The following is a 26,955-nucleotide window of genomic DNA, read 5'->3' on the forward strand; positions in this document are numbered from 1 at the left end:
CGTCCATCTGGCTTGTTCGCTCTACTTGTGTCTCCCTCCAGTGTTCTTTATTCCTCCGATTCAGTTTCTCTCTTGATCCATCAGTTCTGCTGCCCGCTCGTCGTTCTCTGTCTCTCTCTCTTTTCCTCTGTGCTGTTCCTGCGCGTAGCGCGCGAGCAAGCGAGGCTACGTGCCTGGGGATCCTTGTCTCGTAAGAGCTGCGAGACATGGACGTTTTCTCTTAGGTGGGGGACAGCCAAGCGACCGGAGTTACGGAAGAGGAATGGAGGAGAGCAGGACAGAGAAGCGTCTGAAGCGGCAGAGTCTCCCGGGAGCGCGGAGAGCGAGAGCCGCGGTGAGTGGCGGGCCCTCGGGGCCCTGTCGCCCCTCTTCTGCGTCCCAGGCCCTCCCCTGGATCCTTCTCTCTCCCACGCTGCTGTGATTTTTTTTTTTTTTCTTTTTCCTTTTGTTTTCCTTTCCCTGTACCTCCCGTCTTCTGTCTGTGTTTGTGTTCTGCTCCCTCTCCCTCTTTTTCTCCCTTCAGAATTTCTCTAGCCGGCTCCCTGTCTCTATTTGTCTGTCCTGCTGGCTGTCCGGTCGTTTCTTGCTGTACCTCCCTGTCCAGCCGGCTCTCTTTTTGCTCTCCCTTTTTGCCTTTCTCTCCTTCTCTGTCCTGCTTCGTGGCCCTTTCTTCTCTTTCTCTCCCTCTCTGTTCTCTAGCCCCTTGCTGGTTTGTTTTGGGGTTTCCCTGCACACACGTCCCCCGCCCCTTTCTTGGTCTCTTTGTCTAGATCTGACCCTTTCTTTGTTTCTCGGTCCCTTTTTTCCTGTTCACTGTCCTTTTTCTCTCTCTGTCTGTGTCCCCTGCGCTCCGTTGCCATCTTTATCTCTCCTTTCTTCTTCATCTCCTCCCCCTGCCCCCGTCTCTCTCTCCCTCTTTCGCGCTCACCGGCCCTACATTTTCGTGCTCCGTCTCTGCAAGGCTCCTCGTCCCTGTATTTCTTGATTTCTCTACCTCTCTGGCGTTTCCTTTCGACCCTTCTTTCTCTCTGAGCTCCTCGGTCTTGTCCCTTGTCTTATTTTCCTCTTCCTAGTGCTCTGTCCTGCTCCCCATCGCTTATTTTCTCTCTCCGTTTCTCTGCCCTGCTCCCCGTCCCTGTCTTTCTTTCTCCGTCCCCCTCTGCTGCTCCACAGCAGAGTTTTTCCTTTCTCCGCTCTCTGACCCGCTCCCCGCCCACCCAGGTTGACCGTCCCAGGTTTTGTTCTGCGTCTCCATCCTGCCGCTGTCCTCATCTATCCTTTTGTGCCCTTCTCTTTCTGTCTCTTTTCGTGTGTCCCCGCTGCTTTTTTTCCCATCTCTGTCCAGCTCCCTGTCCCTTTCCTTTTTCCTCTTGCTGTCCTTTTGCCCTGCTTCCTCTTGCTGTTTTTTCTGCCTTTCTCTCTCTGCGCCATTCCCTCTCCCATCCTTTCTTTCTCGATCCCCCTGTGCAGCTCGCTGTCCCTTGTTTCCTTTCTCTCTTCCTCGGTATTTTTTTTCTTTCTCCATACCTCTCTCCCGCTGCCCGTCACGGTCGCATTTCTCCCCCCAACGCTGTCCTGCTCTGTCCCTTTTCTCTCTCTCTGTCGTTTTGTCCTGCTCCCTGTGTTTGTTTTTTAATTCCTCCCTCAGGGTCCCTCAGCCCGGTGCTGTTTTTTCCCTTCTCCGCCTCTGTCTCCTGCTGCCCAGCTGAGGCTTTTCCCCCTCCGTCTCTGTCCTGCTCCCCCGTCTCTTACTTGTGCCTGTCTTTCACTTTGTCCTGCCTCCTTGTCCCCTTTTTCTCTCTCAGTATCACCTTGTCCCGCTCCCTGTCCCTGTCTTTCTCTGACAATGTGTCCCGCTCCTTGTCCTTCTCTTTCCCTTTGCTGTTATTCCCCGTCCTTGTTCTGGCCTTTCTTCCTTCTCTTTCTGTCCTGCTGCCCCAGTGCCTCTTTTTCCACCGCTGTCCTGCTCCCTGGCCCTTGTTTCCTCTCGCCGTCCCTCTGTCCTGCTTCCTGTCCCCAGTTTTTCTGTCTCTCTTTCTCGATCCTGCTGCCTGTCCGGTCGTTTCTTGCTGTACCTGCCTGTGCAGCCGGCTCTCCCTTTTTGCCTTTCTCTCCTTCTCTTCCTGCTTCCCGGCCCGTTCTTGTCTTCCTCTCTGTCTGTCCTCTATCCCCTTGCTGGTTTGTGTTGGGGTTCCAACCCTGACCACCCACCCCCTTCTTCGTCTGACCCTTTCTTTGTTTCTTAGTACGTTTCTTCCTGTTGCCTGTCCTTTTTCTCTCTCTGTCAGTGTGTCCTGCACTGCGTGGGACGGTGGTGGGAGGCTGAAAAAGGGTGGGAAGCTGGGGGGGCGGAGTGGAGGCTGGAAAGAGGTAGGAGGTTGCAGAGGGGTGGGAAGCTGAATTAAGTAGAGGCCAGCAAAAAGGGAGTTAGGAGGCTATCGAGGGGTGGGAGGCGGGGGGGGGGGGGGGGGGGGCGAGGAGGGGGGAGTAGAGGCCAGGAAAAAAAAGGAGGCCGGAAAGGGGTGGGAGGCTGCAGAGGGGTGGGAGGCCGGGGGCGAGAGTAGAGGCCAGAAAAAAAGGGAGGCCGGAAAGGGGTGGGAGGCTGCAGAGGGGTGGGAGGCTGGGGGCGAGAGTAGAGGCCAGAAAAAAAAGGAGGCCGGGGGGTGCGAGTAGAGGCCAGAAAGGCCCGTTTTTGTGGCTTCTTCCCTGTCTTTATCTCTCTTTCCTGCCTTGTTTACTCCTCTGATTCAAGTTCTCTCTCGATCCGTGTGTTCTGCTTCCCACTCATCATATTCTCTCTTTTTCTCTGTCCTGTTCCTGAGGCTTCTTGTCTAGGAAGCCACGTCTCGTATGAGCTCTAAGACAGCCACATGCATTTTCTCTCAGGTGGAGGAGAGCCAAACGATTGGAGTTGCGGAAGAAGAGGGGAAGAGAGAAGGGGAGAGAAACATCTGAAGTGTCAAAGTCTCCCGGCAGCACCGAGAGTGAGAGCTGCGGTGAGTCGTGGGCCCTCGGGGCCCTGTCACCCCTCTTGTGCATCCTGGGCCCTCCCCGGCTCCCTCTCTTTCCCCCACTGCTACGATTATTTTTTTTTTCTGCTCTTGTGTACCTTCTTTCTCCATCTGTCTCTGACTTGTCCCCATCTTTTAGGTCCTCCCTCTTTCTGCCCTGCAGCCCGTGGCATTTTTTTCCTTCTTCCCCTCTTTCTGTTCAGCTCCCGGTTACTAGTTTTGCTTTCCTCCTACTCTGTAGCCTGTCAGTACTTTTGCTGTCTTTGGTGCTCTCTGTCTGCCTCCTCGTCCCTTGATTCGAGGCCTTCCTTCTCGGCTCCGTAGCACGTCACAGATCTACTGCTTTCTCCATGTCTATTCTATTCTATTTCCTCATCTCTCTTTGTCCAGGTCCCTGCCGCTATTCTTTTTTCCTCTGTCATGCTGCAGGGTTTTTTTTTGCATCTCCTTCCTGCTCCCCGTTCTTCATTTTCGGTCTGTGTCCTGCTCCCTCTTCTTCTTTCTGCTGCCGCTCTTGCTCTCTTGCTGCTGCTTCTTTCTCCGTCTCTGTGGGACTGCCTGTCCCCGTCCTTCTCTCGCCGTCCCTTTCCCTGCTTGGTGCTTTCTCGTTCCACCGCCGCTGTCCAGCCACCTGTCACTTTTCTCCTCTCTTGTAGTGGCCTGCACCCTGCTCCTCATTTTTGGCAGCCTCTGCCGAGCAGCGCGTCTCTCCGGGAGGCGACGGACGGACTGTTCGCCGCTGGATCAACGGGCGCAGCTGCGGGAAGGAGTGCCGAGGTGTCGGAGGGGCAGAGGGAGCGTCGGGGGCCCCGACCCCGGAGCAGAGCGGCTCCCGGGACTGGCTGGGTGCGTGACTGAGTAAAGACCTGCGGTCCCTTTTGCCCTGGCGGCTGCGTTTGTGCTTGGTTTGCACGGGACGAGGGGCTGCGCCAGAGGCCAGGGGAGGAGGGGACGGGCTGTGGGGCTGGGGCGACGGCCCCCTGTTCCTGCCGGGGTCCAGCCGTGGGCCGGGGCCGGGGGAGCCCCAGGTGCGGGCAGCGGGGCTGATGGCGACGGCCGCTCCCTGTGCCGGTGGAGGGCCCGGTGCTGCCGTGGCGCGGGTGGCCGTGGAGGGGCCGGTGCTGCCGTGGCGCGGGTGGCCGTGGAGGGGCCGGTACGATCGCTGCTGCCACCCGGTGAGCAAAGTTCGGTACTGCGGCTCGGGCGGCGCCAATGCGCGGTGGCGCCGTGTCCAAGAGCTCGCTGCTGCCACCCGGTGAGCAAAGTTCGGTACTGCGGCTCGAGTGGCGCAGGTGCTTTGCGCGCTGGGAGGAGCCGTGCCCTGTGTGTCCGGCGCTGCAATAAGGAACGCCTGCCTGCTTGCTGAAGTGCCCAAAGGGCTTCAGAGAGTCTTTGTGTTTGCCCAATGACGGCATCGAGGGCTCCAGCCGTGGGCCGGGGCCGGAAGAGCCCCAGGTGCGGGCAGCGGGGCTGATGGCGACGGCCCCTCCCTCTGCCGGTAGAGGGCCCGGTGCTGCCGTGCCGGGCCCGATGCGAGCCGAAGGAGGAGCGGAGCCATAGCCGGGTTGCGGCTGCAGCGAGGGAGAAGGTGAGCGCGGGGTATGGGGGGGGGTTGGATGGAGCGGCGGGTCCCGGGGAAAAGCCCCCGGGAGGGCGGGGTCCGTGTCGAGGGCAAGGAGCGGCGGGGGTGCGGCGCCGTGTCGGAGCCGCGAGTCGGGGTCTGCTCGGAGCCGGAGCCGGCGCTGGGCGCCGCCCCCGCCCCCGCTGGCGCCGCCCCCGCCCCCGCTGGCGCCGCCCCCGCCCCCGCTGGCGCCGCCCCCGCCCCCGCTGGCGCCGCCCCCGCCCCCGCTGGCGCCGCCCCCGCCCCCGCTGGCGCCGCCCCCGGCCCCGCCGCCCCCTGGCCGCAACGCGGTACTGCAGCCCGGCGTTCGGCTCAGAGTGTGGCCCCTCCGGCGCGCCGTCGGCTCGTGGCGCATGCGCGGTGCGGCGGAGCAGCATGGCGGCGGGCTGGTGTTCGGTGCCGGGGCGGCGGGGGAGCAGAGAGGCCAGCGGTGAGGCGCGGGCTCCCCTCTGGCGGGTGCGGGGGTGCGTGGTGGCTGCCCGAGGGTGGTGGGACGGGAAGCTTGGAGCCGGCCGCTGCGGCAGGCTGCAGGAGGCGAGCCGGGTGCGGGCAGCCCCGGGGCCAGAGGCGGGAGGTGACGGAAGGGAATGGGAGAAGGAGGCGGGCACCCCCCCCCCCCCCCCCCCCAAGTCGGCAGTGCTCCCCCGGCCCCGCTCGCCCCGCGCAGCCGCCCCCAGCTGCAGCACGTCCCCTGAAGCCTGTGTCCCGGAGCGCCCGGCCTCCCCCAAGGCCCGTGGTGCGGGCTGCCTCGGCCTCCCTGAACGCGGTCGCCGCTGCTTGTTTATGTGTGGCAGGGGCTGCGCTGAGGACGCGTTTGTCCGTTCGTGCCCTGGGGATGCCGTTGGCTGCGCCCGCTCCGGGCTTGTGTGGGCTGCGTGTGCCGGGCCTCGCTGTGCTGGCGGCGTGGGGGCGAAAAGGGAGAGGCGGAGCGCTGAGTGGCTGCGGGCAGGAGGTGGCGCGGCTGAAGCTGGAGAGTCCCGAGAAGGCTGAAGAAGAAGAAGAAATGGAAGGCCAGCTGGCTGGCAGCTGCCTGGCGCTGCGGGTGAGGAAGGCTCCCTCTTGGTAGCCCGCAGCAGGCCAGGCCGCCAGCGTGCCCCGCAGGGTCTGTATGTGTCACCAGCAGCAGCATGGTCCGGTTGTGGAGCGCGCGAGCGCGGCTGTGTGCGTAGGGAGCCTTGTCTCGTAAGAGCTGCGAGACATGGACGTTTTCTCTTAGGTGGGGGACAGCCAAGCGACCAGAGTTATGGAAGAGGAATGGAGGAGAGCAGGACAGAGAAGCGTCTGAAGCGGCAGAGTCTCCCGGGAGCGCGGAGAGCGAGAGCTGCGGTGAGTGGCGGGCCCTCGGGGCCCTGTCGCCCCTCTTCTGCGTCCCGAGCTGTCCCCTGGATCCTTCTCTCTCCCACGCTGCTGTGATTTTTTTTTTTTTTTCTTTTTCCTTTTGTTTTCCTTTCCCTGTACCTCCCGTCTTCTGTCTGTGTTTGTGTTCTGCTCCCTCTCCCTCTTTTTCTCCCTTCAGAATTTCTCTAGCCGGCTCCCTGTCTCTATTTGTCTGTCCTGCTGGCTGTCCGGTCGTTTCTTGCTGTACCTCCCTGTCCAGCCGGCTCTCTTTTTGCTCTCCCTTTTTGCCTTTCTCTCCTTCTCTGTCCTGCTTCGTGGCCCTTTCTTCTCTTTCTCTCCCTCTCTGTTCTCTAGCCCCTTGCTGGTTTGTTTTGGGGTTTCCCTGCACACACGCCCCCCGCCCCTTTCTTGGTCTCTTTGTCTAGATCTGACCCTTTCTTTGTTTCTCGGTCCCTTTTTTCCTGTTCACTGTCCTTTTTCTCTCTCTGTCTGTGTCCCCTGCGCTCCGTTGCCATCTTTATCTCTCCTTTCTTCTTCATCTCCTCCCCCTGCCCCCGTCTCTCTCTCCCTCTTTCGCGCTCACCGGCCCTACATTTTCGTGCTCCGTCTCTGCAAGGCTCCTCGTCCCTGTATTTCTTGATTTCTCTACCTCTCTGGCGTTTCCTTTCGACCCTTCTTTCTCTCTGAGCTCCTCGGTCTTGTCCCTTGTCTTATTTTCCTCTTCCTAGTGCTCTGCCCTGCTCCCCATCGCTTATTTTCTCTCTCCGTTTCTCTGCCCTGCTCCCCGTCCCTGTCTGTCTTTCTCCGTCCCCCTCGGCTGCTCCACAGCAGAGTTTTTCCTTTCTCCGGCTCTCTGACCCGCTCCCCGCCCACCCAGGTTGACCGTCCCAGGTTTTGTTCTGCGTCTCCATCCTGCCGCTGTCCTCATCTATCCTTTTGTGCCCTTCTCTTTCTGTCTCTTTTCGTGTGTCCCCGCTGCTTTTTTTCCCATCTCTGTCCAGCTCCCTGTCCCTTTCCTTTTTCCTCTTGCTGTCCTTTTGCCCTGCTTCCTCTTGCTGTTTTTTCTGCCTTTCTCTCTCTGCGCCATTCCCTCTCCCATCCTTTCTTTCTCGATCCCCCTGTGCAGCTCGCTGTCCCTTGTTTCCTTTCTCTCTTCCTCGGTATTTTTTTTCTTTCTCCATACCTCTCTCCCGCTGCCCGTCACGGTCGCATTTCTCCCCCCAACGCTGTCCTGCTCTGTCCCTTTTCTCTCTCTCTGTCGTTTTGTCCTGCTCCCTGTGTTTGTTTTTTAATTCCTCCCTCAGGGTCCCTCAGCCCGGTGCTGTTTTTTCCCTTCTCCGCCTCTGTCTCCTGCTGCCCAGCTGAGGCTTTTCCCCCTCCGTCTCTGTCCTGCTCCCCCGTCTCTTACTTGTGCCTGTCTTTCACTTTGTCCTGCCTCCTTGTCCCCTTTTTCTCTCTCAGTATCACCTTGTCCCGCTCCCTGTCCCTGTCTTTCTCTGACAATGTGTCCCGCTCCTTGTCCTTCTCTTTCCCTTTGCTGTTATTCCCCGTCCTTGTTCTGGCCTTTCTTCCTTCTCTTTCTGTCCTGCTGCCCCAGTGCCTCTTTTTCCACCGCTGTCCTGCTCCCTGGCCCTTGTTTCCTCTCGCCGTCCCTCTGTCCTGCTTCCTGTCCCCAGTTTTTCTGTCTCTCTTTCTCGATCCTGCTGCCTGTCCGGTCGTTTCTTGCTGTACCTGCCTGTGCAGCCGGCTCTCCCTTTTTGCCTTTCTCTCCTTCTCTTCCTGCTTCCCAGCCCGTTCTTGTCTTCCTCTCTGTCTGTCCTCTAGCCCCTTGCTGGTTTGTGTTGGGGTTCCAACCCTGACCACCCACCCCCTTCTTCGTCTGACCCTTTCTTTGTTTCTTAGTACGTTTCTTCCTGTTGCCTGTCCTTTTTCTCTCTCTGTCAGTGTGTCCTGCACTGCGTGGGACGGTGGTGGGAGGCTGAAAAAGGGTGGGAAGCTGGGGGGGCGGAGTGGAGGCTGGAAAGAGGTAGGAGGTTGCAGAGGGGTGGGAAGCTGAATTAAGTAGAGGCCAGCAAAAAGGGAGTTAGGAGGCTATCGAGGGGTGGGAGGCCGGGGGGGGGGGGGGGGGGGGCGCGAGGAGGGGGGAGTAGAGGCCAGGAAAAAAAAGGAGGCCGGAAAGGGGTGGGAGGCTGCAGAGGGGTGGGAGGCCGGGGGCAAGAGTAGAGGCCAGAAAAAAAAGGAGGCCGGGGGGTGCGAGTAGAGGCCAGAAAGGCCCTTTTTTGTGGCTTCTTCCCTGTCTTTATCTCTCTTTCCTGCCTTGTTTACTCCTCTGATTCAAGTTCTCTCTCGATCCGTGTGTTCTGCTTCCCACTCATCATATTCTCTCTTTTTCTCTGTCCTGTTCCTGAGGCTTCTTGTCTAGGAAGCCACGTCTCGTATGAGCTCTAAGACAGCCACATGCATTTTCTCTCAGGTGCAGGAGAGCCAAACGATTGGAGTTGCGGAAGAAGAAGGGAAGAGAGAAGGGGAGAGAAACATCTGAAGTGTCAAAGTCTCCCGGCAGCACCGAGAGTGAGAGCTGCGGTGAGTCGTGGGCCCTCGGGGCCCTGTCACCCCTCTTGTGCATCCTGGGCCCTCCCCGGCTCCCTCTCTTTCCCCCACTGCTACGATTATTTTTTTTTTCTGCTCTTGTGTACCTTCTTTCTCCATCTGTCTCTGACTTGTCCCCATCTTTTAGGTCCTCCCTCTTTCTGCCCTGCAGCCCGTGGCATTTTTTTCCTTCTTCCTCTCTTTCTGTTCAGCTCCCGGTTACTAGTTTTGCTTTCCTCCTACTCTGTAGCCTGTCAGTACTTTTGCTGTCTTTGGTGCTCTCTGTCTGGCTCCTCGTCCCTTGATTCGAGGCCTTCCTTCTCGGCTCCGTAGCACGTCACAGATCTACTGCTTTCTCCATGTCTATTCTATTCTATTTCCTCATCTCTCTTTGTCCAGGTCCCTGCCGCTATTCTTTTTTCCTCTGTCATGCTGCAGGGTTTTTTTTTGCATCTCCTTCCTGCTCCCCGTTCTTCACTTTCGGTCTGTGTCCTGCTCCCTCTTCTTCTTTCTGCTGCCGCTCTTGCTCTCTTGCTGCTGCTTCTTTCTCCGTCTCTGTGGGACTGCCTGTCCCCGTCCTTCTCTCGCCGTCCCTTTCCCTGCTTGGTGCTTTCTCGTTCCACCGCCGCTGTCCAGCCACCTGTCACTTTTCTCCTCTCTTGTAGTGGCCTGCACCCTGCTCCTCATTTTTGGCAGCCTCTGCCGAGCAGCGCGTCGCTCCGGGAGGCGACGGACGGACTGTTCGCCGCTGGATCAACGGGCGCAGCTGCGGGAAGGAGTGCCGAGGTGTCGGAGGGGCAGAGGGAGCGTCGGGGGCCCCGAGCCCGGAGCAGAGCGGCTCCCGGGACTGGCTGGGTGCGTGACTGAGTAAAGACCTGCGGTCCCTTTTGCCCTGGCGGCTGCGTTTGTGCTTGGTTTGCACGGGACGAGGGGCTGCGCCAGAGGCCAGGGGAGGAGGGGACGGGCTGTGGGGCTGGGGCGACGGCCCCCTGTTCCTGCCGGGGTCCAGCCGTGGGCCGGGGCCGGGGGAGCCCCAGGTGCGGGCAGCGGGGCTGATGGCGACGGCCGCTCCCTGTGCCGGTGGAGGGCCCGGTGCTGCCGTGGCGCGGGTGGCCGTGGAGGGGCCGGTACGATCGCTGCTGCCACCCGGTGAGCAAAGTTCGGTACTGCGGCTCGGGCGGCGCCAATGCGCGGTGGCGCCGTGTCCAAGGGCTCGCTGCTGCCACCCGGTGAGCAAAGTTCGGTACTGCGGCTCGGGCGGCGCCAATGCGCGGTGGCGCCGTGTCCAAGAGCTCGCTGCTGCCACCCGGTGAGCAAAGTTCGGTACTGCCGCTCGAGTGGCGCAGGTGGTTTGCGCGCTGGGAGGAGCCGTGCCCTGTGTGTCCGGCGCTGCAATAAGGAACGCCTGCCTGCTTGCTGAAGTGCCCAAAGGGCTTCAGAGAGTCTTTGTGTTTGCCCAATGACGGCATCGTGGGCTCCAGCCGTGGGCCGGGGCCGGAAGAGCCCCAGGTGCGGGCAGCGGGGCTGATGGCGACGGCCCCTCCCTCTGCCGGTAGAGGGCCCGGTGCTGCCGTGCCGGGCCCGATGCGAGCCGAAGGAGGAGCGGAGCCATAGCCGGGTTGCGGCTGCAGCGAGGGAGAAGGTGAGCGCGGGGTATGGGGGGGGGGGTTGGATGGAGCGGCGGGTCCCGGGGAAAAGCCCCCGGGAGGGCGGGGTCCGTGTCGGGGGCAAGGAGCGATGGGGGTGCGGCGCCGTGTCGGAGCCGCGAGTCGGGGTCTGCTCGGAGCCGGAGCCGGCGCTGGGCGCCGCCCCCGCCCCCGCAGGCGCCGCCCCCGCCCCCGCAGGCGCCGCCCCCGCCCTCGCTGGCGCCGCCCCCGCCCTCGCTGGCGCCGCCCCCGCCCCCGCTGGCGCCGCCCCCGCAGGCGCCGCCCCCGCCCCCGCTGGCGCCGCCCCCGCCCCCGCTGGCGCCGCCCCCGCCCCCGCTGGCGCCGCCCCCGCCCCCGCTGGCACCGCCCCCGCCCCCGCTGGCGCCACCGCCCCCGCCCCCGCTGGCGCCGCCCCCCGCCCCCGCAGGCGCCGCCCCCGCCCCCGCTGGCACCGCCCCCGCTCCCGCTGGCGCCGCCCCCGCTGGCGCCGCCCCCGCCCCCGCTGGCGCCGCCCCCGCCCCCGCTGGCGCCGGCTCCGCCCCCGCTGGCGCCGGCTCCGCCCCCGCTGGCGCCGCCCCCGCCCCCGCTGGCGTCGCCCCCGCCCCCGCTGGCGTCGCCCCCGCTGGCGCCGGCTCCGCCCCCGCTGGCGCCGCCCCCGCTGGCGCCGCCCCCGCCCCCGCTGGCGCCGCCCCCGCCCCCGCTGGCGCCGCCCCCGCCCCCGCTGGCGCCGCCCCCGGCCCCACTGGCGCCGCCCTCGCCCCCGCCGCCCCCTGGCCGCAACGCGGTACTGCAGCCCGGCGTTCGGCTCAGAGTGTGGCCCCTCCGGCGCGCCGTCGGCGCGTGGCGCATGCGCGGTGCGGCGGAGCAGCATGGCGGCGGCCTGGTGTCCGGTGCCGGGGCGGCGGGGGAGCAGAGAGGCCAGCGGTGAGGCGCGGGCTCCCCTCTGGCGGGTGCGGGGGTGCGTGGTGGCTGCTCGAGGGTGGTGGGACGGGAAGCTTGGAGCCGGCCGCTGCGGCAGGCTGCAGGAGGCGAGCCGGGTGCGGGCAGCCCCGGGGCCAGAGGCGGGAGGTGACGGAAGGGAATGGGAGAAGGAGGCGGGCACCCCCCCCCCCCCCCCAAGTCGGCAGTGCTCCCCCGGCCCCGCTCGCCCCGCGCAGCCGCCCCCAGCTGCAGCACGTCCCCTGAAGCCTGTGTCCCGGAGCGCCCGGCCTCCCCCAAGGCCCGTGGTGCGGGCTGCCTCGGCCTCCCTGAACGCGGTCGCCGCTGCTTGTTTATGTGTGGCAGGGGCTGCGCTGAGTTCGCGTTTGTCCGTTCGTGCCCTGGGGATGCCGTTGGCTGCGCCCGCTCCGGGCTTTTGTGGGCTGCGTGTGCCGGGCCTCGCTGTGCTGGCGGCGTGGGGGCGAAAAGGGAGAGGCGGAGCGCTGAGTGGCTGCGGACAGGAGGTGGCGCGGCTGAAGCTGGAGAGTCCCGAGAAGGCTGAAGAAGAAGAAGAAATGGAAGGCCAGCTGGCTGGCAGCTGCCTGGCGCTGCGGGTGAGGAAGGCTCCGTCTTGGTAGCCCGCAGCAGGCCAGGCCGCCAGCGTGCCCCGCAGGGTCTGTATGTGTCACCAGCAGCAGCATGGTCCGGTTGTGGAGCGCGCGAGCGCGGCTGCGTGCGTAGGGAGCCTTGTCTCGTAAGAGCTGCGAGACATGGACGTTTTGTCTTAGGTGGGGGACAGCCAAGCGACCGGAGTTACGGAAGAGGAATGGAGGAGAGCAGGACAGAGAAGCGTCTGAAGCGGCAGAGTCTCCCGGGAGCGCGGAGAGCGAGAGCTGCGGTGAGTGGCGGGCCCTCGGGGCCCTGTCGCCCCTCTTCTGCGTCCCGAGCTGTCCCCTGGATCCTTCTCTCTCCCACGCTGCTGTGATTTTTTTTTTTTTTTCTTTTTCCTTTTGTTTTCCTTTCCCTGTACCTCCTGTCTTCTGTCTGTGTTTGTGTTCTGCTCCCTCTCCCTCTTTTTCTCCCTTCAGAATTTCTCTAGGCGGCTCCCTGTCTCTATTTCTCTGTCCTGCTGGCTGTCCGTTCGTTTCTTGCTGTACCTCCCTGTCCAGCCGGCTCTCTTTTTGCTCTCCCTTTTTGCCTTTCTCTCCTTCTCTGTCCTGCTTCATGGCCCTTTCTTCTCTTTCTCTCCCTCTCTGTTCTCTAGCCCCTTGCTGGTTTGTTTTGGGGTTTCCCTGCACACACGCCCCCCGCCCCTTTCTTGGTCTCTTTGTCTAGATCTGACCCTTTCTTTGTTTCTCGGTCCCTTTTTTCCTGTTCACTGTCCTTTTTCTCTCTCTGTCTGTGTCCCCTGCGCTCCGTTGCCATCTTTATCTCTCCTTTCTTCTTCATCTCCTCCCCCTGCCCCCGTCTCTCTCTCCCTCTTTCGCGCTCACCGGCCCTACATTTTCGTGCTCCGTCTCTGCAAGGCTCCTCGTCCCTGTATTTCTTGATTTCTCTACCTCTCTGGCGTTTCCTTTCGACCCTTCTTTCTCTCTGAGCTCCTCGGTCTTGTCCCTTGTCTTATTTTCCTCTTCCTAGTGCTCTGCCCTGCTCCCCATCGCTTATTTTCTCTCTCCGTTTCTCTGCCCTGCTCCCCGTCCCTGTCTTTCTTTCTCCGTCCCCCTCGGCTGCTCCACAGCAGAGTTTTTCCTTTCTCCGGCTCTCTGACCCGCTCCCCGCCCACCCAGGTTGACCGTCCCAGGTTTTGTTCTGCGTCTCCATCCTGCCGCTGTCCTCATCTATCCTTTTGTGCCCTTCTCTTTCTGTCTCTTTTCGTGTGTCCCCGCTGCTTTTTTTCCCATCTCTGTCCAGCTCCCTGTCCCTTTCCTTTTTCCTCTTGCTGTCCTTTTGCCCTGCTTCCTCTTGCTGTTTTTTCTGCCTTTCTCTCTCTGCGCCATTCCCTCTCCCATCCTTTCTTTCTCGATCCCCCTGTGCAGCTCGCTGTCCCTTGTTTCCTTTCTCTCTTCCTCGGTATTTTTTTTCTTTCTCCATACCTCTCTCCCGCTGCCCGTCACGGTCGCATTTCTCCCCCCAACGCTGTCCTGCTCTGTCCCTTTTCTCTCTCTCTGTCGTTTTGTCCTGCTCCCTGTGTTTGTTTTTTAATTCCTCCCTCAGGGTCCCTCAGCCCGGTGCTGTTTTTTCCCTTCTCCGCCTCTGTCTCCTGCTGCCCAGCTGAGGCTTTTCCCCCTCCGTCTCTGTCCTGCTCCCCCGTCTCTTACTTGTGCCTGTCTTTCACTTTGTCCTGCCTCCTTGTCCCCTTTTTCTCTCTCAGTATCACCTTGTCCCGCTCCCTGTCCCTGTCTTTCTCTGACAATCTGTCCCGCTCCTTGTCCTTCTCTTTCCCTTTGCTGTTATTCCCCGTCCTTGTTCTGGCCTTTCTTCCTTCTCTTTCTGTCCTGCTGCCCCAGTGCCTCTTTTTCCACCGCTGTCCTGCTCCCTGGCCCTTGTTTCCTCTCGCCGTCCCTCTGTCCTGCTTCCTGTCCCCAGTTTTTCTGTCTCTCTTTCTCGATCCTGCTGCCTGTCCGGTCGTTTCTTGCTGTACCTGCCTGTGCAGCCGGCTCTCCCTTTTTGCCTTTCTCTCCTTCTCTTCCTGCTTCCCGGCCCGTTCTTGTCTTCCTCTCTGTCTGTCCTCTATCCCCTTGCTGGTTTGTGTTGGGGTTCCAACCCTGACCACCCACCCCCTTCTTCGTCTGACCCTTTCTTTGTTTCTTAGTACGTTTCTTCCTGTTGCCTGTCCTTTTTCTCTCTCTGTCAGTGTGTCCTGCACTGCGTGGGACGGTGGTGGGAGGCTGAAAAAGGGTGGGAAGCTGGGGGGGCGGAGTGGAGGCTGGAAAGAGGTAGGAGGTTGCAGAGGGGTGGGAAGCTGAATTAAGTAGAGGCCAGCAAAAAGGGAGTTAGGAGGCTATCGAGGGGTGGGAGGCGGGGGGGGGGGGGGCGCGAGGAGGGGGGAGTAGAGGCCAGGAAAAAAAAGGAGGCCGGAAAGGGGTGGGAGGCTGCAGAGGGGTGGGAGGCTGGGGGCAAGAGTAGAGGCCAGAAAAAAAAGGAGGCCGGGGGGTGCGAGTAGAGGCCAGAAAGGCCCTTTTCTTGTGGCTTCTTCCCTGTCTTTATCTCTCTTTCCTGCCTTGTTTACTCCTCTGATTCAAGTTCTCTCTCGATCCGTGTGTTCTGCTTCCCACTCATCATATTCTCTCTTTTTCTCTGTCCTGTTCCTGAGGCTTCTTGTCTAGGAAGCCACGTCTCGTATGAGCTCTAAGACAGCCACATGCATTTTCTCTCAGGTGCAGGAGAGCCAAACGATTGGAGTTGCGGAAGAAGAAGGGAAGAGAGAAGGGGAGAGAAACATCGGAAGTGTCAAAGTCTCCCGGCAGCACCGAGAGTGAGAGCTGCGGTGAGTCGTGGGCCCTTGGGGCCCTGTCACCCCTCTTCTGCATCCTGGGCCCTCCCCGGCTCCCTCTCTTTCCCCCACTGCTACGATTATTTTTTTTTTCTGCTCTTGTGTACCTTCTTTCTCCATCTGTCTCTGACTTGTCCCCATCTTTTAGGTCCTCCCTCTTTCTGCCCTGCAGCCCGTGGCATTTTTTTCCTTCTTCCCCTCTTTCTGTTCAGCTCCCGGTTACTAGTTTTGCTTTCCTCCTACTCTGTAGCCTGTCAGTACTTTTGCTGTCTTTGGTGCTCTCTGTCTGCCTCCTCGTCCCTTGATTCGAGGCCTTCCTTCTCGGCTCCGTAGCACGTCACAGATCTACTGCTTTCTCCATGTCTATTCTATTCTATTTCCTCATCTCTCTTTGTCCAGGTCCCTGCCGCTATTCTTTTTTCCTCTGTCATGCTGCAGGGTTTTTTTTTGCATCTCCTTCCTGCTCCCCGTTCTTCATTTTCGGTCTGTGTCCTGCTCCCTCTTCTTCTTTCTGCTGCCGCTCTTGCTCTCTTGCTGCTGCTTCTTTCTCCGTCTCTGTGGGACTGCCTGTCCCCGTCCTTCTCTCGCCGTCCCTTTCCCTGCTTGGTGCTTTCTCGTTCCACCGCCGCTGTCCAGCCACCTGTCACTTTTCTCCTCTCTTGTAGTGGCCTGCACCCTGCTCCTCATTTTTGGCATCCTCTGCCGAGCAGCGCGTCGCTCCGGGAGGCGACGGACGGACTGTTCGCCGCTGGATCAACGGGCGCAGCTGCGGGAAGGAGTGCCGAGGTGTCGGAGGGGCAGAGGGAGCGTCGGGGGCCCCGAGCCCCGGAGCAGAGCGGCTCCCGGGACTGGCTGGGTGCGTGACTGAGTAAAGACCTGCGGTCCCTTTTGCCCTGGCGGCTGCGTTTGTGCTTGGTTTGCACGGGACGAGGGGCTGCGCCAGAGGCCAGGGGAGGAGGGGACGGGCTGTGGGGCTGGGGCGACGGCCCCCTGTTCCTGCCGGGGTCCAGCCGTGGGCCGGGGCCGGGGGAGCCCCAGGTGCGGGCAGCGGGGCTGATGGCGACGGCCGCTCCCTGTGCCGGTGGAGGGCCCGGTGCTGCCGTGGCGCGGGTGGCCGTGGAGGGGCCGGTACGATCGCTGCTGCCACCCGGTGAGCAAAGTTCGGTACTGCGGCTCGGGCGGCGCCGTGTCCAAGGGCTCGCTGCTGCCACCCGGTGAGCAAAGTTCGGTACTGCGGCTCGGGCGGCGCCAATGCGCGGTGGCGCCGTGTCCAAGAGCTCGCTGCTGCCACCCGGTGAGCAAAGTTCGGTACTGCCGCTCGAGTGGCGCAGGTGGTTTGCGCGCTGGGAGGAGCCGTGCCCTGTGTGTCCGGCGCTGCAATAAGGAACGCCTGCCTGCTTGCTGAAGTGCCCAAAGGGCTTCAGAGAGTCTTTGTGTTTGCCCAATGACGGCATCGTGGGCTCCAGCCGTGGGCCGGGGCCGGAAGAGCCCCAGGTGCGGGCAGCGGGGCTGATGGCGACGGCCCCTCCCTCTGCCGGTAGAGGGCCCGGTGCTGCCGTGCCGGGCCCGATGCGAGCCGAAGGAGGAGCGGAGCCATAGCCGGGTGGCGGCTGCAGCGAGGGAGAAGGTGAGCGCGGGGTATGGGGGGGGGTTGGATGGAGCGGCGGGTCCCGGGGAAAAGCCCCCGGGAGGGCGGGGTCCGTGTCGGGGGCAAGGAGCGATGGGGGTGCGGCGCCGTGTCGGAGCCGCGAGTCGGGGTCTGCTCGGAGCCGGAGCCGGCGCTGGGCGCCGCCCCCGCCCCCGCTGGCGCCGCCCCTGCCCCCGCAGGCGCCGCCCCCGCCCCCGCTGGCGCCGCCCCCGCCCCCGCTGGCGCCGCCCCCGCCCCCGCTGGCGCCGCCCCCGCCCCCGCTGGCGCCGCCCCCGCCCCCGCTGGCGCCGCCCCCGCCCCCGCTGGCGCCGCCCCCGCCCCCGCTGGCGCCGCCCCCGCCCCCGCTGGCGCCGCCCCCGCCCCCGCCGGCGCCGCCCCCGCCCCCGCCGGCGCCGCCCCCGCCCCCGCCGCCCCCGCCCCCGCCGGCGCCGCCCCCGCCCCCGTCGGCGCCGCCCCCGCCCCCGCCGGCGCCGCCCCCGCCCCCGCTGGCGCCGCCCCCGCCCCGCTGGCGCCGCCCCCGCCCCCGCTGGCGCCGCCCCCGGCCCCGCTGGCGCCGCCCCCGGCCCCGCTGGCGCCGCCCCCGCTGGCGCCGCCCCCGGCCCCGCTGGCGCCGCCCCCGCTGGCACCGCCGGCACCGCCCCCGCCCCCGCTGGCGCCGCCCCCGCCCCCGCTGGCGCCGCCCCCGCTGGCACCGCCCCCGCCCACGCTGGCTCCGCCCCCGGCCCCGCTGGCGCCGCCCTCGCTGGCGCCGCCCCCGCCCCTGCAGGCGCCGCCCCGCCCCCGCCCCCGCAGGCGCCGCCCCCGCCCCTGCAGGCTCCGCCCCCGCCCCTGCAGGCACCGCCCCCGCCCCCGCTGGCGCCGCCCCCGCCCCCGCTGGCACCGCCCCCGCCCCCGCTGGCGCCACCGCCCCCGCCCCCGCTGGCGCCGCCCCCGCCCCCGCTGGCGCCGCCCCCGCCCCCGCTGGCGCCGGCACCGCCCCCGCTGGCGCCGCCTTCGCCCCCGCTGGCGCCGGCTCCGCCCCCGCCGGCGCCGCCCCCGCTGGCGCCGCCCCCGCCCCCGCTGGCGCCGCCCCCGCCCCCGCTGGCGCCGCCCCCGCCCCCGCTGGCGCCGCCCCCGGCCCCACTGGCGCCGCCCTCGCCCCCGCCGCCCCCTGGCCGCAACGCGGTACTGCAGCCCGGCGTTCGGCTCAGAGTGTGGCCCCTCCGGCGCGCCGTCGGCGCGTGGCGCATGCGCGGTGCGTCGGAGCAGCATGGCGGCGGCCTGGTGTCCGGTGCCGGGGCGGCGGGGGAGCAGAGAGGCCAGCGGTGAGGCGCGGGCTCCCCTCTGGCGGGTGCGGGGGTGCGTGGTGGCTGCTCGAGGGTGGTGGGACGGGAAGCTTGGAGCCGGCCGCTGCGGCAGGCTGCAGGAGGCGAGCCGGGTGCGGGCAGCCCCGGGGCCAGAGGCGGGAGGTGACGGAAGGGAATGGGAGAAGGAGGCGGGCACCCCCCCCCCCCCCCCCAAGTCGGCAGTGCTCCCCCGGCCCCGCTCGCCCCGCGCAGCCGCCCCCAGCTGCAGCACGTCCCCTGAAGCCTGTGTCCCGGAGCGCCCGGCCTCCCCCAAGGCCCGTGGTGCGGGCTGCCTCGGCCTCCCTGAACGCGGTCGCCGCTGCTTGTTTATGTGTGGCAGGGGCTGCGCTGAGTTCGCGTTTGTCCGTTCGTGCCCTGGGGATGCCGTTGGCTGCGCCCGCTCCGGGCTTTTGTGGGCTGCGTGTGCCGGGCCTCGCTGTGCTGGCGGCGTGGGGGCGAAAAGGGAGAGGCGGAGCGCTGAGTGGCTGCGGGCAGGAGGTGGCGCGGCTGAAGCTGGAGAGTCCCGAGAAGGCTGAAGAAGAAGAAGAAATGGAAGGCCAGCTGGCTGGCAGCTGCCTGGCGCTGCGGGTGAGGAAGGCTCCGTCTTGGTAGCCCGCAGCAGGCCAGGCCGCCAGCGTGCCCCGCAGGGTCTGTATGTGTCACCAGCAGCAGCATGGTCCGGTTGTGGAGCGCGCGAGCGCGGCTGCGTGCGTAGGGAGCCTTGTCTCGTAAGAGCTGCGAGACATGGACGTTTTCTCTTAGGTGGGGGACAGCCAAGCGACCGGAGTTACGGAAGAGGAATGGAGGAGAGCAGGACAGAGAAGCGTCTGAAGCGGCAGAGTCTCCCGGGAGCGCGGAGAGCGAAAGCTGCGGTGAGTGGCGGGCCCTCGGGGCCCTGTCGCCCCTCTTCTGCATCCCGGGCCCTCCCCTGGATCCTTCTCTCTCCCACGCTGCTGTGATTTTTTTTTTTTTTTTCTTTTTCCTTTTGTTTTCCTTTCCCTGTACCTCCCGTCTTCTGTCTGTGTTTGTGTTCTGCTCCCTCTCCCTCTTTTTCTCCCTTCAGAATTTCTCTAGCCGGCTCCCTGTCTCTATTTGTCTGTCCTGCTGGCTGTCCGGTCGTTTCTTGCTGTACCTCCCTGTCCAGCCGGCTCTCTTTTTGCTCTCCCTTTTTGCCTTTCTCTCCTTCTCTGTCCTGCTTCATGGCCCTTTCTTCTCTTTCTCTCCCTCTCTGTTCTCTAGCCCCTTGCTGGTTTGTTTTGGGGTTTCCCTGCACACACGCCCCCCGCCCCTTTCTTGGTCTCTTTGTCTAGATCTGACCCTTTCTTTGTTTCTCGGTCCCTTTTTTCCTGTTCACTGTCCTTCTTCTCTCTCTGTCTGTGTCCCCTGCGCTCCGTTGCTATCTTTATCTCTCCTTTCTTCTTCATCTCCTCCCCCTGCCCCCGTCTCTCTCTCCCTCTTTCGCGCTCACCGGCCCTACATTTTCGTGCTCCGTCTCTGCAAGGCTCCTCGTCCCTGTATTTCTTGATTTCTCTACCTCTCTGGCGTTTCCTTTCGACCCTTCTTTCTCTCTGAGCTCCTCGGTCTTGTCCCTTGTCTTATTTTCCTCTTCCTAGTGCTCTGCCCTGCTCCCCATCGCTTATTTTCTCTCTCCGTTTCTCTGCCCTGCTCCCCGTCCCTGTCTGTCTTTCTCCGTCCCCCTCGGCTGCTCCACAGCAGTGTTTTTCCTTTCTCCAGCGCTCTGACCTGCTCCCCACCCCCCTCCCCCCTTTTTCTCTCTGTCATTCTTCCTGCTTCCCTGGACCTCTCTCTCTGCAATCTCGAGTCCTTCTCCCTGTTTGTATCCCACTGTCCTGGTCCCCATCCCTCTCTTTGCCTCTCTATCCCTTTGTCCCTGTTTTTTCTTTCTCCGTCTCTCTGCCCTGCTGCCTAGTTCTGTCCGGTTCCCTTTCTGTTTGCTGGGTTGTTTTTTTTTTTTCTCTCTTGATTCTTCTGCTTTGCTCTGTGTTCCCTCCCTCTCACTCCTGCAGCGTCCTGCTGTGTGTTACCTGTCCTTCTCCCTCTTGATATTTTTGCTCTTGCTCTGTCCCTCTGTCCTGCTGCCTGGAAGTAATTTTTTCTTCTCTGATTTCTGTTCTTCTGACCATGGCTGTTTTTTCATTCTCCACCTCTCTCTCTCCTGCTCGCCAGCCTCGCCTTTCTCTCCCTGACGTTCTTTCCTCTTCCCAGTCCCTCTGCTTTTGTGTATCCTTGCACTCCACTCCCTCTGTCACGCTGTCTTGCTCCCCATCCCTCCCTTTCCTTTCTACCCTTCCGATGTCTGTGTCCCCCAAGCCCGCTTTGTACGTGTCCCTGTCAACACCCTTCTGTCACTCTTCTTCCCTTGCTGCTCTTGCTCTTTTTCTCTCTCTTCCTCTGTGCTGCGGCCCATCGCTGTTTTTAACTCCTCCATCCCTTTGTCCCGCTCCCTGTCCTTGTCAGTTTTGCCCTGTGCTCCAGGCTTTCCTTGTTTTCTGCATCTCTGTCCTTTTCCCTGTACCCTTTTTCTCTCTGCTCCTCAGTCCTTCTGCCTCGTCTTGTTTTTCTCTTTCTGCCGTCCCTCTCTTTTTGTCTGTGACCCTCTGTGCTCTTCTCCTTCTCCCTCTCAGTTTGCGGTTGTCCTATGTGTCCCCCTCTCTGTCTCTCTCTTCTGCTGTCCTGCTCCCCAGCCCCGTTATTTATTGCTTCACCCCTCGGTCTTGCTCTCAGTCCCTGTTTTCTCTCGTGCTCCGCCTCGCTGCCGTTCTCTCTGTTGCTCTCGTTTGCTGTCTGTCCCAGCGTCCTGCTCCCTGTCGCGCGCTCTGTTTCACAGTCTGGCGTCGTGTCCCTCACCTGTTTTCTCTCTCACTCTGTCCTTCCTCCTGGCTTTTCCTTGTCCCTCTGGCCTCTTACTCGTCGCTACTTTTTTCTTCCTTTCTCTACCTCTCTGCCTCTGCCCTGTCGCTTTCTTCCTCTCTCTCTCTGCAATGTTTCTTTCTCCATCTGTGCCCCCCTCCCTGTCCCTTTTCTCTTGTTCTCTCTGTCCTCCATCCTCCCCGTAACTCTTTGTCTGTGTATCTCCATACTGCTGCCTGTCCCTTTGTTTCTCGCTATATGCCCCTGTCCAGCTTGCTGTCCCGTTGTTCTCCTCTGTGCTGAACCGTGGCCTTTTCTATCATCCTGCAGCCCATCACCGATTTTACTTTCTCCACCTCTTTGGCCTGATCTGTGTGTCTCCTGCCCCCGTCCATCTGGCTTGTTCGCTCTACTCGTGTCTCCCTCCAGTGTTCTTTATTCCTCCGATTCAGTTTCTCTCTTGATCCATCAGTTCTGCTGCCCGCTCGTCGTTCTCTGTCTCTCTCTCTTTCCCTCTGTGCTGTTCCTGCGCGTAGCGCGCGAGCAAGCGAGGCTACGTGCCTGGGGATCCTTGTCTCGTAAGAGCTGCGAGACATGGACGTTTTCTCTTAGGTGGGGGACAGCCAAGCGACCGGAGTTACGGAAGAGGAATGGAGGAGAGCAGGACAGAGAAGCGTCTGAAGCGGCAGAGTCTCCCGGGAGCGCGGAGAGCGAGAGCTGCGGTGAGTGGCGGGCCCTCGGGGCCCTGTCGCCCCTCTTCTGCGTCCCGGGCCCTCCCCTGGATCCTTCTCTCTCCCACGCCGCTGTGATTTTTTTTTTTTTTTTTCTTTTTCCTTTTGTTTTCCTTTCCCTGTACCTCCCGTCTTCTGTCTGTGTGTGTGTTCTGCTCCCTCTCCCTCTTTTTCTCCCTTCAGAATTTCTCTAGCCGGCTCCCTGTCTCTCTTTCTCTGTCCTGCTGGCTGTCCGGTCGTTTCTTGCTGTACCTCCCTGTCCAGCCGGCTCTCTTTTTGCTCTCCCTTTTTGCCTTTCTCTCCTTCTCTGTCCTGCTTCGTGGCCCTTTCTTCTCTTTCTCTCCCTCTCTGTTCTCTAGCCCCTTGCTGGTTTGTTTTGGGGTTTCCCTGCACACACGCCCCCCGCCCCTTTCTTGGTCTCTTTGTCTAGATCTGACCCTTTCTTTGTTTCTCGGTCCCTTTTTTCCTGTTCACTGTCCTTCTTCTCTCTCTGTCTGTGTCCCCTGCGCTCCGTTGCTATCTTTATCTCTCCTTTCTTCTTCATCTCCTCCCCCTGCCCCCGTCTCTCTCTCCCTCTTTCGCGCTCACCGGCCCTACATTTTCGTGCTCCGTCTCTGCAAGGCTCCTCGTCCCTGTATTTCTTGATTTCTCTACCTCTCTGGCGTTTCCTTTCGACCCTTCTTTCTCTCTGAGCTTCTCGGTCTTCTCCCTTGTCTTATTTTCCTCTTCCTAGTGCTCTGCCCTGCTCCCCATCGCTTATTTTCTCTCTCCGTTTCTCTGCCCTGCTCCCCGTCCCTGTCTGTCTTTCTCCGTCCCCCTCGGCTGCTCCACAGCAGAGTTTTTCCTTTCTCCGGCGCTCTGACCCGCTCCCCGCCCACCCAGGTTGACCGTCCCAGGTTTTGTTCTGCGTCTCCATCCTGCCGCTGTCCTCATCTATCCTTTTGTGCCCTTCTCTTTCTGTCTCTTTTCGTGTGTCCCCGCTGCTTTTTTTCCCATCTCTGTCCAGCTCCCTGTCCCTTTCCTTTTTCCTCTTGCTGTCCTTTTGCCCTGCTTCCTCTTGCTGTTTTTTCTGCCTTTCTCTCTCTGCGCCATTCCCTCTCCCATCCTTTCTTTCTCGATCCCCCTGTGCAGCTCGCTGTCCCTTGTTTCCTTTCTCTCTTCCTCGGTATTTTTTTTCTTTCTCCATACCTCTCTCCCGCTGCCCGTCACGGTCGCATTTCTCCCCCCAACGCTGTCCTGCTCTGTCCCTTTTCTCTCTCTCTGTCGTTTTGTCCTGCTCCCTGTGTTTGTTTTTTAATTCCTCCCTCAGGGTCCCTCAGCCCGGTGCTGTTTTTTCCCTTCTCCGCCTCTGTCTCCTGCTGCCCAGCTGAGGCTTTTCCCCCTCCGTCTCTGTCCTGCTCCCCCGTCTCTTACTTGTGCCTGTCTTTCACTTTGTCCTGCCTCCTTGTCCCCTTTTTCTCTCTCAGTATCACCTTGTCCCGCTCCCTGTCCCTGTCTTTCTCTGACAATCTGTCCCGCTCCTTGTCCTTCTCTTTCCCTTTGCTGTTATTCCCCGTCCTTGTTCTGGCCTTTCTTCCTTCTCTTTCTGTCCTACTGCCCCAGTGCCTCTTTTTCCACCGCTGTCCTGCTCCCTGGCCCTTGTTTCCTCTCGCCGTCCCTCTGTCCTGCTTCCTGTCCCCAGTTTTTCTGTCTCTCTTTCTCGATCCTGCTGCCTGTCCGGTCGTTTCTTGCTGTACCTGCCTGTGCAGCCGGCTCTCCCTTTTTGCCTTTCTCTCCTTCTCTTCCTGCTTCCCGGCCCGTTCTTGTCTTCCTCTCTGTCTGTCCTCTATCCCCTTGCTGGTTTGTGTTGGGGTTCCAACCCTGACCACCCACCCCCTTCTTCGTCTGACCCTTTCTTTGTTTCTTAGTACGTTTCTTCCTGTTGCCTGTCCTTTTTCTCTCTCTGTCAGTGTGTCCTGCACTGCGTGGGACGGTGGTGGGAGGCTGAAAAAGGGTGGGAAGCTGGGGGGGCGGAGTGGAGGCTGGAAAGAGGTAGGAGGTTGCAGAGGGGTGGGAAGCTGAATTAAGTAGAGGCCAGCAAAAAGGGAGTTAGGAGGCTATCGAGGGGTGGGAGGCGGGGGGGGGGGGGGGGGGGCGAGGAGGGGGGAGTAGAGGCCAGGAAAAAAAGGGAGGCCGGAAAGGGGTGGGAGGCTGCAGAGGGGTGGGAGGCCGGGGGCAAGAGTAGAGGCCAGAAAAAAAAGGAGGCCGGGGGGTGCGAGTAGAGGCCAGAAAGGCCCTTTTTTGTGGCTTCTTCCCTGTCTTTATCTCTCTTTCCTGCCTTGTTTACTCCTCTGATTCAAGTTCTCTCTCGATCCGTGTGTTCTGCTTCCCACTCATCATATTCTCTCTTTTTCTCTGTCCTGTTCCTGAGGCTTCTTGTCTAGGAAGCCACGTCTCGTATGAGCTCTAAGACAGCCACATGCATTTTCTCTCAGGTGCAGGAGAGCCAAACGATTGGAGTTGCGGAAGAAGAGGGGAAGAGAGAAGGGGAGAGAAACATCGGAAGTGTCAAAGTCTCCCGGCAGCACCGAGAGTGAGAGCTGCGGTGAGTCGTGGGCCCTCGGGGCCCTGTCACCCCTCTTGTGCATCCTGGGCCCTCCCCGGCTCCCTCTCTTTCCCCCACTGCTACGATTATTTTTTTTTTCTGCTCTTGTGTACCTTCTTTCTCCATCTGTCTCTGACTTGTCCCCATCTTTTAGGTCCTCCCTCTTTCTGCCCTGCAGCCCGTGGCATTTTTTTCCTTCTTCCCCTCTTTCTGTTCAGCTCCCGGTTACTAGTTTTGCTTTCCTCCTACTCTGTAGCCTGTCAGTACTTTTGCTGTCTTTGGTGCTCTCTGTCTGCCTCCTCGTCCCTTGATTCGAGGCCTTCCTTCTCGGCTCCGTAGCACGTCACAGATCTACTGCTTTCTCCATGTCTATTCTATTCTATTTCCTCATCTCTCTTTGTCCAGGTCCCTGCCGCTATTCTTTTTTCCTCTGTCATGCTGCAGGGTTTTTTTTTGCATCTCCTTCCTGCTCCCCGTTTTTCACTTTCGGTCTGTGTCCTGCTCCCTCTTCTTCTTTCTGCTGCCGCTCTTGCTCTCTTGCTGCTGCTTCTTTCTCCGTCTCTGTGGGACTGCCTGTCCCCGTCCTTCTCTCGCCGTCCCTTTCCCTGCTTGGTGCTTTCTCGTTCCACCGCCGCTGTCCAGCCACCTGTCACTTTTCTCCTCTCTTGTAGTGGCCTGCACCCTGCTCCTCATTTTTGGCAGCCTCTGCCGAGCAGCGCGTCGCTCCGGGAGGCGACGGACGGACTGTTCGCCGCTGGATCAACGGGCGCAGCTGCGGGAAGGAGTGCCGAGGTGTCGGAGGGGCAGAGGGAGCGTCGGGGGCCCCGACCCCGGAGCAGAGCGGCTCCCGGGACTGGCTGGGTGCGTGACTGAGTAAAGACCTGCGGTCCCTTTTGCCCTGGCGGCTGCGTTTGTGCTTGGTTTGCACGGGACGAGGGGCTGCGCCAGAGGCCAGGGGAGGAGGGGACGGGCTGTGGGGCTGGGGCGACGGCCCCCTGTTCCTGCCGGGGTCCAGCCGTGGGCCGGGGCCGGGGGAGCCCCAGGTGCGGGCAGCGGGGCTGATGGCGACGGCCGCTCCCTGTGCCGGTGGAGGGCCCGGTGCTGCCGTGGCGCGGGTGGCCGTGGAGGGGCCGGTACGATCGCTGCTGCCACCCGGTGAGCAAAGTTCGGTACTGCGGCTCGGGCGGCGCCAATGCGCGGTGGCGCCGTGTCCAAGGGCTCGCTGCTGCCACCCGGTGAGCAAAGTTCGGTACTGCGGCTCGGGTGGCGCCGTGTTTAAGGGCTCGCTGCTGCCACCCGGTGAGCAAAGTTCGGTACTGCGGCTCGGGCGGCGCCAATGCGCGGTGGCGCCGTGTCCAAGAGCTCGCTGCTGCCACCCGGTGAGCAAAGTTCGGTACTGCCGCTCGAGTGGCGCAGGTGCTTTGCGCGCTGGGAGGAGCCGTGCCCTGTGTGTCCGGCGCTGCAATAAGGAACGCCTGCCTGCTTGCTGAAGTGCCCAAAGGGCTTCAGAGAGTCTTTGTGTTTGCCCAATGACGGCATGGTGGGCTCCAGCCGTGGGCCGGGGCCGGAAGAGCCCCAGGTGCGGGCAGCGGGGCTGATGGCGACGGCCCCTCCCTCTGCCGGTAGAGGGCCCGGTGCTGCCGTGCCGGGCCCGATGCGAGCCGAAGGAGGAGCGGAGCCATAGCCGGGTTGCGGCTGCAGCGAGGGAGAAGGTGAGCGCGGGGTATGGGGGGGGGGGTTGGATGGAGCGGCGGGTCCCGGGGAAAAGCCCCCGGGAGGGCGGGGTCCGTGTCGGGGGCAAGGAGCGATGGGGGTGCGGCGCCGTGTCGGAGCCGCGAGTCGGGGTCTGCTCGGAGCCGGAGCCGGCGCTGGGCGCCGCCCCCGCCCCCGCTGGCGCCGCCCCCGCCCCCGCTGGCGCCGCCCCCGCCCCCGCTGGCGCCGCCCCCGCCCCCGCTGGCGCCGCCCCCGCCCCCGCTGGCGCCGCCCCCGCCCCCGCTGGCGCCGCCCCCGCCCCCGCAGGCACCGCCCCCGCCCCCGCTGGCGCCGCCCCCGCTGGCGCCGCCCCCGCCCCCGCAGGCGCCGCCCCCGCCCCCGCTGGCGCCGCCCCCGCCCCCGCTGGCGCCGCCCCCGCCCCTGCAGGCGCCGCCCACGCCCCTGCAGGCGCCGCCCCCGCCCCCGCTGGCGCCGCCCCCGCTGGCGCCGCCCCCGCCCCCGCTGGCGCCGCCCCCGCCCCCGCTGGCGCCGGCACCGCCCCCGCTGGCGCCGGCACCGCCCCCGCTGGCGCCGGCACCGCCCCCGCTGGCGCCGGCTCCGCCCCCGCTGGCGCCGCCCCCGCCCCCGCTGGCGCCGCCCCCGCCCCCGCTGGCGCCGCCCCCGGCCCCGCTGGCGCCGCCCCCGCCCCCGCTGGCGCCGCCCCCGCCCCCGCTGGCTCGGCTTTCGCCCCCGCCGCCCCCTGGCCGCAACGCGGTACTGCAGCCCGGCGTTCGGCTCAGAGTGTGGCCCCTCCGGCGCGCCGTCGGCGCGTGGCGCATGCGCGGTGCGGCGGAGCAGCATGGCGGCGGCCTGGTGTCCGGTGTCGGGGCGGCGGGGGAGCAGAGAGGCCAGCGGTGAGGCGCGGGCTCCCCTCTGGCGGGTGCGGGGGTGCGTGGTGGCTGCTCGAGGGTGGTGGGACGGGAAGCTTGGAGCCGGCCGCTGCGGCAGGCTGCAGGAGGCGAGCCGGGTGCGGGCAGCCCCGGGGCCAGAGGCGGGAGGTGACGGAAGGGAATGGGAGAAGGAGGCGGGCACCCCCCCCCCCCCCCCCAAGTCGGCAGTGCTCCCCCGGCCCCGCTCGCCCCGCGCAGCCGCCCCCAGCTGCAGCACGTCCCCTGAAGCCTGTGTCCCGGAGCGCCCGGCCTCCCCCAAGGCCCGTGGTGCGGGCTGCCTCGGCCTCCCTGAACGCGGTCGCCGCTGCTTGTTTATGTGTGGCAGGGGCTGCGCTGAGTTCGCGTTTGTCCGTTCGTGCACTGGGGATGCCGTTGGCTGCGCCCGCTCCGGGCTTTTGTGGGCTGCGTGTGCCGGGCCTCGCTGTGCTGGCGGCGTGGGGGCGAAAAGGGAGAGGCGGAGCGCTGAGTGGCTGCGGGCAGGAGGTGGCGCGGCTGAAGCTGGAGAGTCCCGAGAAGGCTGAAGAAGAAGAAGAAATGG

The 26,955-nt window shown here is 63.2% G+C and overlaps 2 long non-coding RNA genes across 3 annotated transcripts; both read left to right on the forward strand.

Annotated features, from left to right (window-relative positions):
• The first annotated feature begins 11,596 nt into the window (after positions 1-11,596).
• On the forward strand, positions 11,597-15,513 carry LOC142359220 (uncharacterized). The gene is made up of 3 exons (XR_012762189.1): positions 11,597-12,021; positions 14,501-14,610; positions 15,282-15,513. It is a non-coding gene; the product is annotated as an uncharacterized LOC142359220 (long non-coding RNA).
• Positions 15,514-15,929: 416 nt separating this feature from the next.
• Positions 15,930-23,769, forward strand: LOC142359221 (uncharacterized). Of its 2 annotated transcripts, XR_012762191.1 has the most exons (4): positions 15,930-16,243; positions 18,352-18,461; positions 21,073-21,182; positions 23,666-23,769. It is a non-coding gene; the product is annotated as an uncharacterized LOC142359221 (long non-coding RNA). The 2 variants fall into 2 exon arrangements; XR_012762190.1 differs by lacking the exon at positions 21,073-21,182.
• Positions 23,770-26,955: the final 3,186 nt, after the last annotated feature.

This window comes from Opisthocomus hoazin, unplaced genomic scaffold, assembly GCF_030867145.1.
Source record: "Opisthocomus hoazin isolate bOpiHoa1 unplaced genomic scaffold, bOpiHoa1.hap1 HAP1_SCAFFOLD_120, whole genome shotgun sequence".
NCBI lineage: Eukaryota > Metazoa > Chordata > Aves > Opisthocomiformes > Opisthocomidae > Opisthocomus > Opisthocomus hoazin.